The 18,330-nt window shown below is 37.7% G+C and overlaps 1 protein-coding gene across 1 annotated transcript in view; it reads right to left on the bottom strand.

The window, feature by feature from the left end:
• The window catches only part of LOC127634327 (brother of CDO-like), a 43,392-nt gene extending 25,573 nt beyond the window's left edge, over positions 1-17,819 (bottom strand). The window contains exon 1 of the mRNA XM_052113828.1: positions 17,401-17,819. The gene's annotated coding sequence lies outside the window, so the exon portion shown is untranslated. The remainder of the gene's footprint in view (positions 1-17,400) is intronic.
• Between the last annotated feature and the right edge of the window lie 511 nt (positions 17,820-18,330).

The following is an 18,330-nucleotide window of genomic DNA, read 5'->3' as shown; positions in this document are numbered from 1 at the left end:
ATGAGAGCTTCACGGATCTTAAATATGTCTGATATCAACATAGATGACAAGCACTTGAAGCTCCTTTAATACAGGTAAAGCACTAAAATAACAGATTCTTCTGCTTGACATGTTGCATTTGTGCTTAGATTAAATTAAATTTAAACCGCATCTGGGAGAAACAGCAGGCCATTTTTTTCACGCTTTCTTTGACTTTTCTGACTTTATTACACTTTATTATCATGCAGTAACACACTGACATAGTGACTGATGTATGTCATCATGAAACAGAGACCTTCCTCTCCAAAACTGAACACATGTGGTCACACAAGATGCATTAAAGTGACCAGTTGTAAACAGCGATGTGTCTCACCTGACCACATGTGATCAGTTCACCCAAAACGCATCGTAATACCGGGTAGAAAAAGGGCCTTAAGTGAAAAATCTTAAAGATGTAGGTAAATCTGCACCAGTGTGCTAATAAATGCACACCGGTGTGTTCAAGTTAACTGATCTTGACTGACTGAATCCTGTGAATGGGAATTAGCTGCTGGCCTCAAGGTAGGTGGAGCTTCAGGTCGAACCTACTGATGATGTTGAACAAAAGCAGTATGAAGGTGTTTAGCAGCCAGTGAGAAGTTTTCCTAAAAGTTTGCACTTTTGCAAGCTGTTACGAACCACTGAAACACACTCAAAAACACAATTTTGGCCAAATTATGTTCTAAATTAATTCACACCCATTTGTTTTTTGATTTCTTAGCAAGTTTGCAGAGACCTAAAGTGAACATCTAGTCAACTTTAAAGTCAACTGGAATGAAATGGCATAAGCAACGCATTTTACTTCCACGATGCCGTGTATTTCAGAGTGAAACCAGATAACATGTAAAAAGGTAGGGTGGGACTTAAATCCATCAGGAATTGATTAACTTTGCCCTAAGCATGTAAAGCTGAAAAGGAGAGTCAATTCATAGGTGGAGCGAGTTATTAATTTATGAAGAAAGATAAGGAAGACAAATACATTTATTTGTAATAAATGTGCACTCATGAATTGCTCACAATAAGACCAGAAACATGCAATAATAAAGTAAATTTTTTTGATCCGTTTTGATTTCATACTGACTTTAATTGACCCAGACAACTCAGTGATCAATCATCATTAAACTGATCAGATCAATAATTGGCTCATATCACTGCTACTGTTAATATTACTACTTAAATACAATTAGTACTATATTTGTAACTACCACAATTACTGAGAACAGTAATATTACAACTGAAAATAGCAAAAAATCCAAAGCAACTTACTTTATACTGTATACAGCAGCCATATCACCCTGCAGCTCTTGCCTGGTTGCCCACTAAAGCTAAGCAGGGTTGAGCCTGGCCAGTACCTGGATGAGAGACCTCCTGGGGAAAACCAAGGTTGCTGCTGGAAGTGTTATTAGGGAGGCCAGCAGGGGGTGCTCACCTAATGCCCCAGTATAGTGACAGGGGCACTATACTGTAAAAAGGCACTGTCCTTTGGATGAGATGTTAAACCGAGGTCGTGACTCTCTATGGTCATTAAAAATCCCAGGACATTTCTTGTAAAGAGTAGGGGTGTCACCCCAGTGTCCTGGCCAAATTCCCCCCATTGGCCCCTATCTATCATGGACTTGAATTAATCTCCATCCCTGAATTGGCTACATCACTCTACTCTCTCCTCCCCACCAATAGCTGGTGTATGGTGGGTGTTCTGGTGCACTATGGCTGCCGTTGCATCATCATCCCTATACTATATAAAGCACTTTGAGTGCCTGGAAAAGCACTATATAAATGTTAGGAATTATTATTATTATTACAAGGAAGACAAACCCACTGGAGCAACCTGGGATTAAGTGTCTTGCTCAAGGGCACTATGGTGATACATCATGTTCCTAGCAAGGATCAAACCAGCAACCTTGTGGTTATCAGCCCATGGCTTTAGTCACAACACCACACCACCTGCAACTGGTGGACAACTGGTGCCATTACTTCTAATACTTCTACTAGATCAGTGACTACTGCTGTTTCTTGTAGTGCCTGACTGATTTATCTGTTGGGCAGATAAGGGCTAATTGATTTATCTGATATTAACCTTTCACAGATATATCGGTGTCAGCATATACATTTTCCGATATGCGTAGATATGAAAAGTTTTTTCAGAACATAAAATGCAGAAAACAATTTAATTATAATAAACAATTAGAATTTCTGTCATAACGTAGTTTGTCCAGCAGAGTGCGCTCCGACCATTGTTTACAGAGCTAAGCTGGCAGTGTTTCTGCTGACGGTGGTTAGGTTGACAGTGGTTCTGCTGATGTTGGTTAGGTTGACAGTGGTTCTGCTGATGGTGGTTAGGTTGACATGGGTTCTGTTGACAGTGGTTCTACTGATGGTGGCTCTGCTTAGGGTTGTGCCGATGGACGATATCATCGTCCATCGTGATGGCTGACCAACATCACGATGTAGAGCCACCATCGTGATGCCACGCCCCCTTTTGCGAGTCTTGCTAGAGTTACTCACTAATCCTAGTCTCTTCTATAGTTAAACTAAAAACTTTGCAGGGATTGCTCTGTAAATTAAATTGAGAATATAACTAATGCATATATGCTATTTTAAATACTGTAGTATATGCCAGAGACGTGACGTGTTAGTCTGTGAAAATACCGTGTCAGGCAGGCTACACAAATATTGATCTTGACATTGTTAGCTTCTTGTCTTTTTTTTACATGTCTTACACTGTACATTTAGATTAAAATATTATGTTGTAGGCTACAAGAAAATAGCCTTTATTAATTAATTATTAGTAGTTGTAGTGTCTCAGAAAATCTTGCTCATTGTCACATAGCTCTTGTATACACTGAAGCGGCAGTTTAAGATAAACCCAGACCAGCGAACGTCAAATAACTTTTGTCTGGTTAATACTTTTAAAGAAAATTTTCCTTGGCCATAAATCCATAATGTCAAATCAAATGAAAGAAACAAGGTGAATATGAATAACACACATTTATTAAAACATAGAAGAACAACAAATAAAGAACAGGAAAACGGAACAACACTCAGACCGAAACTCTGCATTAACATTTCACTTATAATTAGCAGCACAATTAACTTCAGCACAGGCTACAAAATAAATTATGTTATTGAAATATTGTAAAGTGGTCATATGTACTACACAAATGAACGTTTAAAAAATAATATGCAAAATCGAATAGCTCCGCGACGGATGGCGAAAAATGCGTAAAGTCTAATATCTTTCACCACAGACCATGTTTAAATTTCGATGTTTCTGGCCAGAAATACCAACATATTCACTTTATCTGGTTTCAATAAGCTGCGGATTGGAGTAACTACACTACCCGCTGTGCTGAAGACCCGCTCTGATGGAGTACTGGTAGCACATATGCGCAGATATTTCCGTGCTAATCTTGCCATGAACGGAAACCTTTTGTCGTTCGTTTTCCACCAAATCAGCGAGCGGGTCCTCTTTCACATCAATGGCCATTTCCTGCAGGTACATGGTCATTTCTGCCTCGACCTTTTGCTCATCAGTGAGTAAAATAACGAAATTATAGTTTTTAAGTGGAAAATAGTATTTATGTAAAGAGATATATTAAAATAAAAAATGCACAACTCTTCTTAAGTGGAAGCTAAAAAAAAATGCTTCACGTGTCGTGCAACCTACTGATAAAGCGCCGACGAGTCATTAGTTGGGTTAGTAAAATAACGAAATAATAATTTTTCATATAATTTTTGAAAATTATATGAAATTATATAATCCCCGCCCTGCCCCACCCCACCGACGATATCATCGTCCATCGCGATGTTTTACTGTCAACATCGTCAACTGCCAATTTAGGGGACATCGCCCAACCCTAGCTCTGCTGATGGTGGCTCTGCTGATAGTGCTAAGTTAAGCCGTGCGGAGTTAAGCAGTATCTTCACGGTAAGTTGTTAAATAGTTTGTGAAATGCATATTGGAAAGTTAATAAACAATGACCCCATCATTTTCCCTTTTCAATATAACTAAAATAACGTTTACCCTGTCCCAGAACCATGTCACTCATGTTTATCACATCTGTTTGCCATGTTAGCCAGCTATAGTTTGTCAGTGCAGTCAGTAACGTAGCAGATTGAAAGGTAAGCATCAGATAATCTTTTTGCAACTCAACAGACAACGGTGCGGTGGTGGATTGTGTCTGTTGAGAATTGATTTCATGCTACGTTGTTACCTAGTTGGTGAAACGCAATGCTGGAAAGTAAACAACATCCATCTTTTACTCTCTATGACAACAAGCATATAGCTAACTAGCTAACCACGTAGCTACTTTCATACTTTGTCAGCTGAGTGTGGAAGCTAATGTGTAAATATGTATTCACCAAACTGTTTTGTTCAGGATTCGCAGTTTGGTCCCCCTTAAACCGAACAATTCCAGTCGTTGCATATACAAAATATAATATTTAAAAGTCTGGGTTTCCACCGTTGAAAGTTCCCCATAACTTGTATAGCAGAATATGGTGTAACACCACTGCAACTGTTCATCTCTTGACTTGGCGGCAGCCAACCATGAGTTATTGTTTGTGACTGTTTTGTTATACATTAACAGTGAAATATTGCTGATGATGTTTTGATAATCAAGAAAACTGTACTTTAGCACAATTTAGAGGTACTTGTACATTACTTGAGTATTACCATGGCATTGTCTATTTCTTTATACTTCCACTACATTTCAGAGGGAAATATTGTACTTTTTCCACTGCATTTATTTTTTTTAACAGCGTAAAATACATGATCCGTTATAATTAACTGTTATCGCCACATTTTAAAAATACCCATCATAAAAATGCTTAAATAAAATGTTCTTTTTAATCACATACAGATTGCTGAAAAATGACAGTGAACAGGCAGTAAGGTCTGGGACTACTTCTCCAAAGATGGTGATGTAATTGTCTGCAATACCTACACAGCAAAGATAAGTCAGGGATCTAGCAAATCCAATCAAAAGAATACCACCAATCTGTGGTCTCACCTGAAAGTGAGACTAGCTCAATAATTAACTATATCGGCCACAATATCGGCTATCTGTGAATTTTATCCCTCTAAAATTGATATCTGTCTCAAAAATCCATTATCGGTCAGGCTCTAGAATCTTGGTCCCAAAATTTGTGAAATAAGAACTTTGCACCCATCAAAAGCAGTGTTGTGTGTCAGCATGCAATCCACAAGAGCAGTACAGCTGTCCCATAGGTTGAGAAAAGAGGGCAATAGTCTTTCCTTTGCTGTCAAGCCACCTGTTTTAGGCATCAAAAGTTATCCCCTTAAACACACACTATTTTATTCAAACACACATGGGCAATCCAGCTCATGTCATCGCCTTTGAGACAAACACTTGCCAAATCAGAGTTGTTGAAAGAACACATTTGTATCAAGATAATTGTAGTAATAGAACACACTTCTTAGCAATCAAATGTATTTGTTTTCACCATCAACAAATGTGTATGTAAAAATGTAGCATTAGAGGGAGTGACAAAAATACTGTACGTGAAAAAAACAAATTAATATCATGTCTATGACCCTTTCAGAGAACTAGGATCACATTGATCTGAGCATCTGGATAAGGGCTGTACAAAGTCATGAGCTTTTAGACTCTGCAGGAGGAAAGGATAAAGAATGAGAGAGAAAGAGAGGAAGAGATAGAGAGAGACAAAAAGCATAATATTGAAGTGACTTCATCATGCCTCTTTGTCACTAAATGGACCCCTTTCTTCTAGGGCCACTCTAGTCACCATTATCCTCCAACCTGTGTGAAATTCATTTTGACAACCCTACTAATTGGATAAAATTGCTCTCTACTGCCTGTAGGCCTTCCTCGTACAGCTAACATTCCATCTGCTTTTCCACACAGAGGGGAGGAGTGGATAAAGGAGTAAGGGGAGGTGGGGTTTAGCTCCTTCGGACGACTTGATTTGCTGAATATTTATCGATTTATCACCCCTCTCCTTTCACCCTATTTATGTCCTCCCCCCACACCCATCCTCAAATCCCCAAACATCACAATACCCCCCCTTTAGATAAACACATGTGGTGTCAAGTGTGAGGACTGCTGGGTTCAACTGCCTGCACGGGCCCATGGACCACAATGCCACAGCGCATATCTGCCATGCGGGAGGCCTGTTGCTCCAGGCGACGGTAACAGGCAGAACGCACCTTAATAGAGTGAAGAGTCATTGTAAAGCAGTGAGCCAGCGCATGGACAATAACCCTACTGCCCCCTGTAAAAGGAGGGATGCTTCTCAGAAGGGCCAGAGGAAGAGCTGATGGGGGTGGCTCAATGGGGTTGGAGTTTTGGGTTGGGTTGGGATGGGGGGGTAAGCCAAAAGTGGTTAGAGATGTAGGGGGTAGGTGGAGGGAGATTTGAGTTTTGGTGTCCAAATTAGAGAGTAGATGTCAACTGGTTAGTGACCAGGCACAAGAGAGAGACTTGAGATGGTGGATGGTTGAAGTATGTTGGTCACTTGGCCGAAGCAGCCAAACTTTATTATATTTTTGACAATAGGTTTCACATTTTAAAATATATCAATATTTATCCTCAGGATACTGTATTGATATTATAACACCAAAATAATCATTATTTTTAGATACATTTTTCAGATTTTTTAGGGGGGGGGGGGTTGACCACCTCTCAGAGCAACTGTGTGAGAATATTAAGCCCTCTATTATTCAACAAACATTACATTTACATAAAATACAAACTCAAATATAAGTCTCAAACTTGTTGCATTTGTGGGAATGTCCGCACAGGTCCTCTGTAAAGCTAGATTGCAAGGGTTTTTGTAAAATGACAAACATGCTGGAACCGTGGTAAGCTATTTCCTGGCACGTTTATTTGTTACTGAAACTTATTGGGTTTCCATCCAACTTTATGCGAATTTAAAATTAGCCCTTAAGAAAACCTGTATGGAAACACTTAATAAGTGCATAAACTCTTAAAATTCACTTAAAAGTATATGCGCTAGCCAGAGGTGGAATTTCTAAAGTTTCATACAAGTCAAAATGCGCATTAAAGTGATGGAAACAGTTTATTCTCAAAACGACATGTTTTGACTATTTGTTATGGGTGTGTGATAGCTGGATGTGACTGGCCCAAAGATAGGTCGACCTTGGCACACAATTCTTCAAACATAGCCCTTGACATCTGGAAGTGTTTAACCCATAGCAAGTCATTAAAGTGGGTCCTCACAATCCACCAGAACAGTTTTAAGCATGGGCGCCCCCAGGTATACAGTGGCTGGCCACATAGCTGCCATTTTAGGCCTCATTATATGAGATACTACACTCATTTTGTGGCATCTCCTGCCAACATTAAGTAAATCATTGTATAATTGCTCCAATACTGCAAATACAACTCTCATTCAGTCATTTTGCTGCTCCATCATGAAAAGGTGGGCTTAAAAATGGGCTTAAAAAAACATTTGGATGGAAACCTAGCACCTGACATGCCGATGCTCTATGCTATTTCTTTGGCTCTATGAAAAGCAGGAAGTTCAGCACTTGTTGAGCAAAGCACCAAAGGTGAATGAAGATGAATGAGAAACAAGTGAGAAGAAGGTTGCAATATCAGTTTTGAATCACAATACACTAAACTTTTCTAGAAACTGTCATCTTTTTGCACTACTGAGTACTGGTCGGCGCTGCACTGTGTCTATCGTCCTGTTCATTGTCAGTAATTTGTTGTACTGTCCCGTACTTTGCACATGTTTGCACGTGCACTTTATATAGGTATATATATATATATATATATATATATATATATATATATATAGGTATTTTATATAGGTATTTTATTTCGTTGTGTTGTCTCATGTGGTCCTGTGTTGGTCCTTTGTTGTTTTTATGTAGCACCATGGTCCTGGAGGAACGTTGTCTCGTTTTGCTGTGTACTGTACTAACTGTATATGGTTGAAACGACAATAAAAACCACTTGACTTGAAATATATAAAACATTATTGAATGCAGGAACATTAAACATCAAAAGCAGCACTAACAAGCCCAACACCCCAGCCATCACCATACCCTTCAGTGTATTAATGAGCAACATCCACCCCTGTCCAAAAACACAATAATGAGACACACTCAGCGGACTAACGAGCAAAAGACTGAGCCAAATCCAGAGGCTCAAATCAATTAAGCACACCGATATTTGCATAATTCATATAACAAGGCAGCATTAACTAGTGCCTGCTAATTATTGAGTTTGGGCAGTTTGTGCAGGATGATCATATGACCACATGCCTCCATTGGCCAGGCGATGGGAACTGTCAGTTAGGATTAGACTGACTCCATTTTCAAGCTGCTCCCTACCAAGGCACGTATTATGTGATGTCCAGTTCCCAAGAAATCCATTTCAAAACTGCAATGGTGATGCTTATTAGGAAAATATTGTCAAGTCATGCAATCAGTAAATGGTCTCATTGAGCTTAGATCTCTTCACACACTACCACTTTTCATAATCGACTAATCGGGCGATTGTTTTCAGGACTAGTCGACTAATCGGTATAAAGTAGGGATTCACCGATCTGATACCTGGATCGGTATCAGCTCCGATACTGCTGTTTTTGAATGGATCCGGTATATGTCTGACGAGCCCGATCCAAATCCGGTGCTGTTGTTAGTCATGTTCTTTCCTGTCAAGCTCCAAAAATTACATAAATGAACCAAAAAACACCACTGAAGTAGTTCAAATGACTTGTGCATTTTATTCAAAGCCACTTGAAGATGTGCAATTGCTCTGTGAATCACAAAAGTCTGTGTTTAATAAGTAAATAAATAATATTCATGTGCAGCACCAGCACGTTATTGAATAGCTCTGCTCTATGGACACACACACACACTTGCAGCTTTTTTAGCCTACCAGCATTGTGCAACATTTGAGCACTACTCACGAACAACATCTAAGATGTTGATGCTCAATAGTTTGGTTCACTTATAATATGCATTTAGAATGGTGCCACAGGTGCATTTTACTAGAATTTTAAAAGAAGTGAATTAAACTACTGTGAACTTGCCTACAAAAAGACACATACAGGACTACCAGGAGAGTTCAGAATGTCAAAATAAAAGCGTGAGGGTTTTAAAGTCAAAGATGCGCAATTGAAATATATTACTGTTGTATTATAAATTCTAAAAGTCAATAATAATAATAATAATGTATTAGTATTATTTGTTTATGAATTATAACAATATTTAAGTTTAATGGGTTCCATAAAATAACTGAGTGAAAAGTAAACATATCTTACAACTAAATTGAAAAAAAAAGAGAGAACTGCCTTCTTTTCTACTGAACACTGGAATTACTGTTAATTTTGCTGCAGCATTATCCAGTAGACTAGTTAAAAATAAAGTTTTTCTTAATAGTTTGTACATTTATATTGAAATAATGTGTAGTTAAAGGTTTGTGTTTCTTTACATATAATTAGCATCACTCAGAGAGGTATAGATATTCTAAACTGATTATGAAATTAACAACACTGGTATCGGATCGTATTGGCAGATACTGAGATTTCAGATATTGGAATCGGAAGAGAAAAAGTGGTATCGGTGCATCCATAGTGTAAAGGATAATAATGTATAATTGAGCTTCATCATGTTCACATGACCCTGATCAGACACCTTTCAAAAGACATACGGATGCTAAGTGCAACATTTCAGCATGGTGACTAGAGGATATTCTACAGATAAATAGGCTAAATAACTATAGCATATTATTTCACAAAACTATCCAAGTAATAATAGTAAGAAATAAGAAAGGCTCCAATACAGAGCGGCACAAGACCACTTATTTGCATCCTGAACACAGAACGAAGTGCTTCAATGTAACTGGAGTGCTACAGGGCGATCCTCGCAGCACATTCAAAAGCGCAAAACTGCTAAATAATATTGCGGATTCATATCTAGTTCACTTCATCAAGCAGTTTAAACCTTTTGTACTGCAAATATTTAAGAGAGACAGATAGAATCAGCAAAAGACTTTAATCTCTACACAAACACTTTACAAATACGGAAATATTACTCACAGCAGAGGATTTCATGTCTGACAGGGATCATCTTGAAATGTATTATTGATGTGGCACTTTGCTGTAACTAGGCCTGCATCTAACGATTATTTTGCTAATAGACTAATCTAACAATTATTAAAGCGATTATTCAACTATTCGGCGATTATTGCAAGATTTAATCATAGGTCTTAACCGATTATTCAGCTTGTGCCCGACTTAAAAGGTTCTATTAAACATGCTTACTAACAATAGAGAGGACAAAATCATCTTTTAAAAATACCTCTAAATTATATTCACTGAAAAAATGGGAAAAAAATACTTTATTGAATTTAATGCAAAAAATCTATTGTTATCAAGTGTTTTTGTCTTGTTTTCCATTTATAATTGTCTAAAATCCTTAAAACAAGATACATTTACTTGAGAAGCAACATATTTAGACTTACTGTAAGTGTATTTTGTCTATAAGTGTATTTTTTCACTTGGTTATTACTTTTAGATATTTCAAAATATCTGCATTTGTAATATTATTTTCAACATTCTCAGATAACAATTTTTTCTTCTGCAGTATAGCTGTTGTTTTAAAGACGTTGTAGATATTTATATTGAAAAACAAGCCAAAACAAAAGCGTAGTTATTTGCAGTATATAATGGGGTGAAGATTACCTCTCTCACCTTTCTGTTCAATTCAATCCATCTTTAAGCCCAACTCTAAAGCTACGTTTTGCCAAAAAAAAAAAATGTACGATAAGAAATGCACAGTGACACATATATTATGACTCAATATGTCGTGAGCCATCACGTTAGAGACATCATTAATAATTTGCATCAGCGGTGCAGTTTCAATCCCTCCCCTTTAGATTGGAACATTCGCACAACTCATAGAAGCAACTCTAGCGCTGACCGCACAGAAAAATGCCAGTTTCGGAGTTTGTAGTTATTTACTTGATGTGCTTCCGTATTAATTGAACTTTAATAAAGATATAATGCTTTATTACAACCGCATTTAAGAAGTAACGCCGGGGTGTTTCCTTTAAAGAGCTCCGACTCCGCTCATTTCACAACAAGAATGCTTCTGTATTTACTTATTTTGTATTTTTGCATTATAATTCCCACATACTTTGCCATCTACAAAACCTGAAGCTGTATGGAAAGTTTAGAGTGCATCTGTGCTGTGAGCTGTGTAATTCTTCCTCTCCTCAGTCAGGCTCGATCTGCAGTGCAGCTCTCGTGTGTCATCATTACAGTTTAATGTGATCTCATGTTATGTTAAATGAGATTAAACGACTATTCGACAATGAACATTTTGTCAAGAATTTGTAGACAAATCGTTTTAGCCCAACTGTAACAACAGCGCATAAATGGTCAAAACCTAAAGCATTAAATAGATTAAACTTCTTGCAGAGGGTTTTACTGTTCTGACTGTTATTCACTGTTAAGAAGTTGCATCTCTTAATTACTTTGAGAAATGTACCTATATTAATGTTTGTGGTCCACCCCACTAATCGACTAGTCAATTGTTAGATGACTAGTCGATTAGTTGACCACCCTGGCACATCACTAGTGCACATATACTCTGATTTGGAAAATATTTGTAGTCTCTGAAATATTTAGTCTACTGCATTAAAAAAGTCTAAATGATTGTGGTAATACTGACATGAGGGGGAATATACAGCACAAGAAGTATCATACATTTTTTTTAAACCTCAGCAGGTCTGGAATAAATGCAAAAATATGTGAAATGTGAGATGTGTTCACAGTTTCTCTTCCTCTGACACTGATCAAATTTGAATGCCCTAATGTTTTACAAGAACTCAAAAGCTGCTCTAATTTAACAAATCCACTTTCAGAATCAACAGCTAATACAGATTTATATTTAAGTATTTTTTATTTATGCATTTGGCAGACATTTTTTTTATCCTAAGCAATATATGTGATTTGTGAACTTAGAATCCTTAGCGTTACTACCGCCAGTTCAGCTACTGTATTCCTAGATACAAATCACACTCACATGGAGAGTCATTCTACAACAGTAAGGATTATTCAAACATATAAAATGGACATTAATATAGAATACATTTTCTTGTCAACCACACAAAATACACTGTGCATATAGCTGTGCAGAGCAGCAGTTTGATGACAAAAAAATGGAGAGGATGGAGGTGCCCCTGCTGCTCTGGCAGCATTTCCATCATAGTGAATGGAACCAATTATAAATCTAAAGCAATTTCTCCACATTATTCAACAGGAAATCAGTGAGCTTAGATGGCCTGCATGCTTGCCAACAACATTCCAATGCACCAATGATTGGGAAAAGCACCGCCAGAAAGGGGGAGAAATTAAAAGATATAATTCAATAGTAATAAAACATGTATAAACTGTTTATAAAGCACTTATATGTAATAATGCTCTGTTGCCTCAGAAAATGGTTGTAAACAACACTGACAAAACAAACTGAAAAAAAAAAAACAATCGGAAAGCAAACAAAAGAGGATGTTTACTTGATACAGATACACATCTAAAATGTTTTTTTTTTAAAACAGCAGGTTTAGGAAGGTTAAAGTCTAATGACTAGGTCTTTCAGAGTCATAGGTTTGGCTTTGGCAGGGAAGCTCTTGTCAACTGTAAACACCTGCAGCATCCATGACCACACAGTTTATAGACACATCAAAAGCAACACTAACCACATAATAAACAAACCCTAAGCTCAGCCAAACAATACAGTAGCCCTTGGCTTTGGATGTGTCATAGTGTCAAAAAGACATGAAGATTGTAATACCAAGAGGGAAACATCATCTACTCCTGTTACAATCCATAATGATATGCTGATGCAAATGTGTTTAAACAAAATGATCGCACTGATCTATTTTGTTGCTATTTTTGCATATCATGCAACTAAAAAAGATGTGTAATTTCTGCACCACTAGTGTCACCACCTGTTTTCAAACAGGCTTCCCCGAATACTCCCCCATTGGTCAGAAAAACTTCCATCCACAGTGAGTTAGTTTGAGCCAATGTTGCAATGTTGAGCTAGTCTGGATGCTCAAACAAACAGAGTTGCTGAGTTACTGTGATTAAGAGAGTGATAGTCGGCTGGTCATGTGATCATAACATGGCAGCCCCCATGAGGGGATCCTCTCCATTTAGAATAAAACAGCTTTTATTAGGATAATGAAATGTCTGTAGTCTTCATATCATGTGAACTCTCATGATTTTATTAATTTGTTTCAAAATGCCATTCATAGGGTCCTGGGTAGCTCAACGAGTAGCAGTAGTAGGATTGAGGTGAGTAACCGCACCAACACGAGGACCTACTAAGTAGTGGGAATTGGGCATTCCAAAATGGGAAAAAAAGGGGATTTCTTTTTTACTAAAAAAATTACTATTCGTTTCTATAGAAGTAAAACTTTTTAATGAGGTTTAAATGTTTTTGACAGACTTAATGCAGAGTGCATCTTTGAGTGGTGGTGGTGTAGTGGGCTAAAGCACATAACTGTCCTATGTTGTTTTTATGTAGCACCATGGTCCTGGAGGAACACTGTCTCGTTTCGCTGTGTACTGTAATAACTGTATATGGTAGAAACGACAATAAAAACTACTTGACTTGACTGGTAATCAGAAGGTCACTGGTTCAATCCTCACAGCCACCACCATTGTGTACTTGAGCAAGGCACTTAACTCCTGGTTGCTCCGGGGGGATTGTCCCTGTAATAAGTGCACTGTAAGTCGCTTTGGATAAAAGCGTCTGCCAAATGCATAAATGTAAATCTTTTGTCTTTCAACATATTCTTTTTGCATGCTTAATTTTGAAGTGGTAAAATCACATTTGGTATTACCAAGAGCCATCATGCTTTTATGAACCCAAACCACAGATGTTGCACCCATTTTAATAACAAGCTCTTCTTCATTTTTTGACTTAGGAGTCGTCCCTACATGTGTGTTCTGTTGAGATGTCTTTCTTCATGTTTCTTCCCTTCTTTCAGTCTCATGTGAACCCCTGCCCACTGATAGATATGCCCATGCTGCTCACCTGGATATTTACATATCGCAATATACACAATATACAAAAATCTCTATTGATTGTCATTTTATATCATCACCACAAAATATATTTAGACAAATTGCCCAGCCATTTTCGATAATATTACAATATTACACAAATGTACATGGATTCATTGATTATTTGCATTCAATATAATATCAAACAATTACAGAGAGTGATATACAGTATAACCTATACTCCATACACAAAGAAGAGGACTTTTAAAGTGTGTGCGAGAATGTTTCAGAGCATTTGTGTGAATGTGACAGAGTGATCTACAGCTCTCTGAAGATGAGTTATCGAGAGAGTGTGCATGGTCTCTCAGAGTGTCTCCATTACTTTGGGCTTGTCAACGGTCTTTAATCTTTGTACAAATATCTGCTTTACACACACTGAGCTGTTTGTCTGCAAACAGTCACTGCTTACTTACCAGAGTCTGGAGTTTATCAATGATCTCACTCCCTTGAAAAAGGCACACTTCCACAAACAGCAATGTGCTGCTATGTGTGTGCATTTTTTATTGATGTCAAAGACAACCTGGTCTTACAAGAGCTTGACAAACGATAATACTGTACTAACAACTGGTTAAACAACTTAGTGAAGTGTCAAGGTAAAACATTAGCTGCATCTAAATCTGACAGACTATATGTGGGAGCAAATTTACAGAAGAGTTTCAGAACGTTCATTGTCAATGATTAAAGGGTTAGTTCACTAATTTTTTGGGTGAACAATCCACTGAAGGGATTTTTACAGAAAAAGGCTCTAGTTTTTTTTTTCAACAAGAGCAGCACAAGATCCCAGCTGTAAATCCACTGTGTTCCAATGTGAAAGGAATAAAGCCAACTGGCCACCTGGGTGTCCAGGTGTAATCATGTGTCTAATGCAATGGAGAAAGTTCTGAAACTAAATTACCTCGGCCAGGTGCAGCCCTAACAGGAACTTTATACTTTAGAGGCAGTTATTTCTTACTGCAGGCTAAAAATTGCCTCTTGACAGCTGCCATACTTTTGAGCTCCGGATAATTCTGAGTAACCAGGGCTTATGCATTTGGAAATAGCAGAGAGACAAGCTGTGCATTCCACTAGGAGAAGATAATCCTGATTGGAGAACATCTCTTACACAAACCCACAGATTGTTGCCTCCAAGCTATTATGTCTGCATGAACATACCCGTTATAATAGACAAGAAAGCCAATCCGGAGAAGTCTTTTTTATTTTTTTTTATCACCCAGTCTTCTTTTGCAAATTAACAGAAAAGTTACACCCTTAAAGAAAACAATAAGTCTTTTCAAAAACCTCCAGAACCATAATCATCTCTCATTTGGAGGTCCTCTAAAACATATGAAATAAGTCTATACATCAAAATCACATGTCTATATGTTTGCAAAGACAAATGATGGCATGCTTTTATATTGAGTCAATGACAAAAATCTAGCACATTCATCAGATTCTCATAGACTTGATGTGATGTCAACAAAACAAGAGCCTTTAGAGACATATGTCACATCCCCAGCTTCTCTGCCACAATGAAACCCGATGCCCTCATCTCTCCCATCTAATATGCCGCTATCAACTTCTCCAAATCCCCAGGTAGGCTCCTTTGGCTCAGCTATGGGATACTTGTTACACTGAAAGAATGTGGAACAGTGAGGGCATGTCATCTAAAATCTGTGCATCCATCTGTGCACAGCTAATAGGCCTTCCCAAAATTTTACCCAAATAAGGTCAGAGCATTATGAAAGCCAACAAGATAATCAGACTGGAATCAATTATGGAACAACTCTGATCCACCCGACCACCAATCATCTTTAGCAAAAACCCAGCTACCATGGTTTTCCTCAAACTGAATTCTTGGCATCCGAGTGTAGCTATCTGACTCCCAAGAATATAACAGATAGTTTAAAACAATTGCAAGACCAGGCTGCATTTCTCCGTTTATTCCCAGTTGGCCTGTTTTCATTACTGGAGAAAGTGTGACCCAAGACTAATCCAAAGAACAAAAACAGCACCTGGGCTCTGGAGTTTTGGGATTCTGATTAACTTCATTTCCAAATTTGAAACATTGTTGTGCTGATACACCATAATGGCATTGACTGGCTGTAGGAACATTTACATGCAGGAAAGGCGTACACATGTAGCTAGGTACTATGTTTACGTAATATCTGTAGAAAAAAAAACTACTAATATTATTTGTTAGAAAATATAGATTATTTTCTGATTTTATTGATAATGTTAGATTTATCCACACATTAAAGTTAATAATCTAAAATTGCACTCAATTGGCATCTTTTGACCTTATAACAGCTACACAGAACTAAGAGAAAACGAAAGGGAGATTTAAGAGAATATAATATTTGGGTAACACTTCACAATAAGGTTTAGTTAACATGAACTAACAATGAACAATACTTTTACAGTATTTATTAAGCTTAGTTAATTACAACATATAGTAACACATTGTTTAAATCAAAAGTTGTATATGTTAACATTAATGCACAATGAACTAACCTGAACTAACAAAGAACAATTGTATTTTAATTAACTAACATTAACAAAAATGAATAAATACTATACCTAATGCATTAACTAATGTTAATAAATAGAAATTATAAAGTGTTGCCTTAGACATTTTGAGCCAAGTTTCTTGATATCCAATTATAAGGATAATATAAGATATCCAATATAAGATGCAAAAGTTCACATATTAAAATGTGTTTTGTTGTGGAGCACAGTAATGTCAAAGAGCACAGCGGAATGAGGCCTTTAAAATTTCCCAAAACTTTTAATCAACACATAGATGCTCTCAGACCTCACAATGAATTTACTGACACTACACTAAAACTACATCAATGTGAGTATACAATAACATCATTAAAATAGAGCCTAGTTTTATTCTCGCCTTTGACTAGCATTATGGATGGACAAATAGATGAGCATCACTCCTTAGCGAAAGCGCAATTAAATTACTTTCAATTAAATACGGTTACAAACACGCCCGATTTGGTCACTGTAATGAGCAAATCTATCACCTGATTGTCAATAATCTACAGCAACAAGTATCTGTTATGCGGGCGACGAAAACAAAATAGCCATTAGCTAACAACCGCATCATTTTTACTGGGTATATATAAAAACGATCATTACAAAGATGAACAACGTGCAATTCTATGAGGTATATAATCGTAAAAGTACAAATATATTCAGCAAAAATCAAGAAAGTGAATGAAACTCCAGTAAGCTATTGGAATAGCATGGTGAGGTCTCTCAAAACAAGAGATGTTTTGGGGGGAGGAGAAAAAGACTTACCAGAAACGTGCAGTAGATTGGAGCTGAATCCACAACTTTTTCGGGCTCGACTTTTTCCACCAAGTTTTTTCCTGTTTAATACTCCCAAAAATCGCAGTTCTTCTATACCTTTTCCCCCTCTTAGCCACTACCGCTTTAGTAACTTTCTACCGCAACAGCAACAACATTTTCTTCGGCTCCCCAACTTCTCACACTGAAAGGACGTTTTTGGATGACTGAGTACTGGAACAATTCTCCCTTTTGCGAATAACTTTTCGGGTCCTCCCACTTTCCCAAGGAGGAGGGATCTGAACAATAAATGTTCCTTCCCAAATTTCAGCTAAATTCACGCTTGTCTCGCCTAAAAACCTACGATTTGAAGTTTGAGTTGAACGTTCGTAGACGTGCGTGATGAGAACGTGCGTTATCTTGCGTGCGTAATTCGCGCGCTTTGGTTCTCTGAAGAAATGTTCCCAAAAGTTATGTGCACAAGGATAGGAAGCCCCCTCCCCCTTCGCCCTGCCTTTTCTGTTCTCCCTGATTTGGTATGCGTTCGTCCCGACAGAGTTTGCACTGACCCCAGTCTATTGAAGCGCACAGTCCCGCAGGCGCAGCTGTGTTGTGTTGTGCGAGACTCTTCGGACAAGCTGCGTGGCTATCCGCGTACTGTCAGAGAGTATTTGCTTTTGATGAAGACGGGCCGTTAAAAAAGTACAGTCTTTAGATATGTAGAGTAGTATGAATACAGTGTCGAACTTCATCCTGCAAGTAACAAAATTATTATTATTATTATTATTATTATTATTTTTTACAAATACAATTTAACCACAAGGAACGAATTTTTTGGTATATCTCGCACTTAACGTTTTCAATCTGATGGCTCGGCTACCTTGGTATTATGGGATAGTAAAGTGTCCAGTGGATGTGCACTTCAGAATCTTGGTCACCGGG

The sequence above is a fragment of the Xyrauchen texanus genome, chromosome 41 (genome assembly GCF_025860055.1).
Source record: "Xyrauchen texanus isolate HMW12.3.18 chromosome 41, RBS_HiC_50CHRs, whole genome shotgun sequence".
Lineage (NCBI taxonomy): Eukaryota > Metazoa > Chordata > Actinopteri > Cypriniformes > Catostomidae > Xyrauchen > Xyrauchen texanus.
This window is presented reverse-complemented; position numbering and strand designations above follow the sequence as displayed.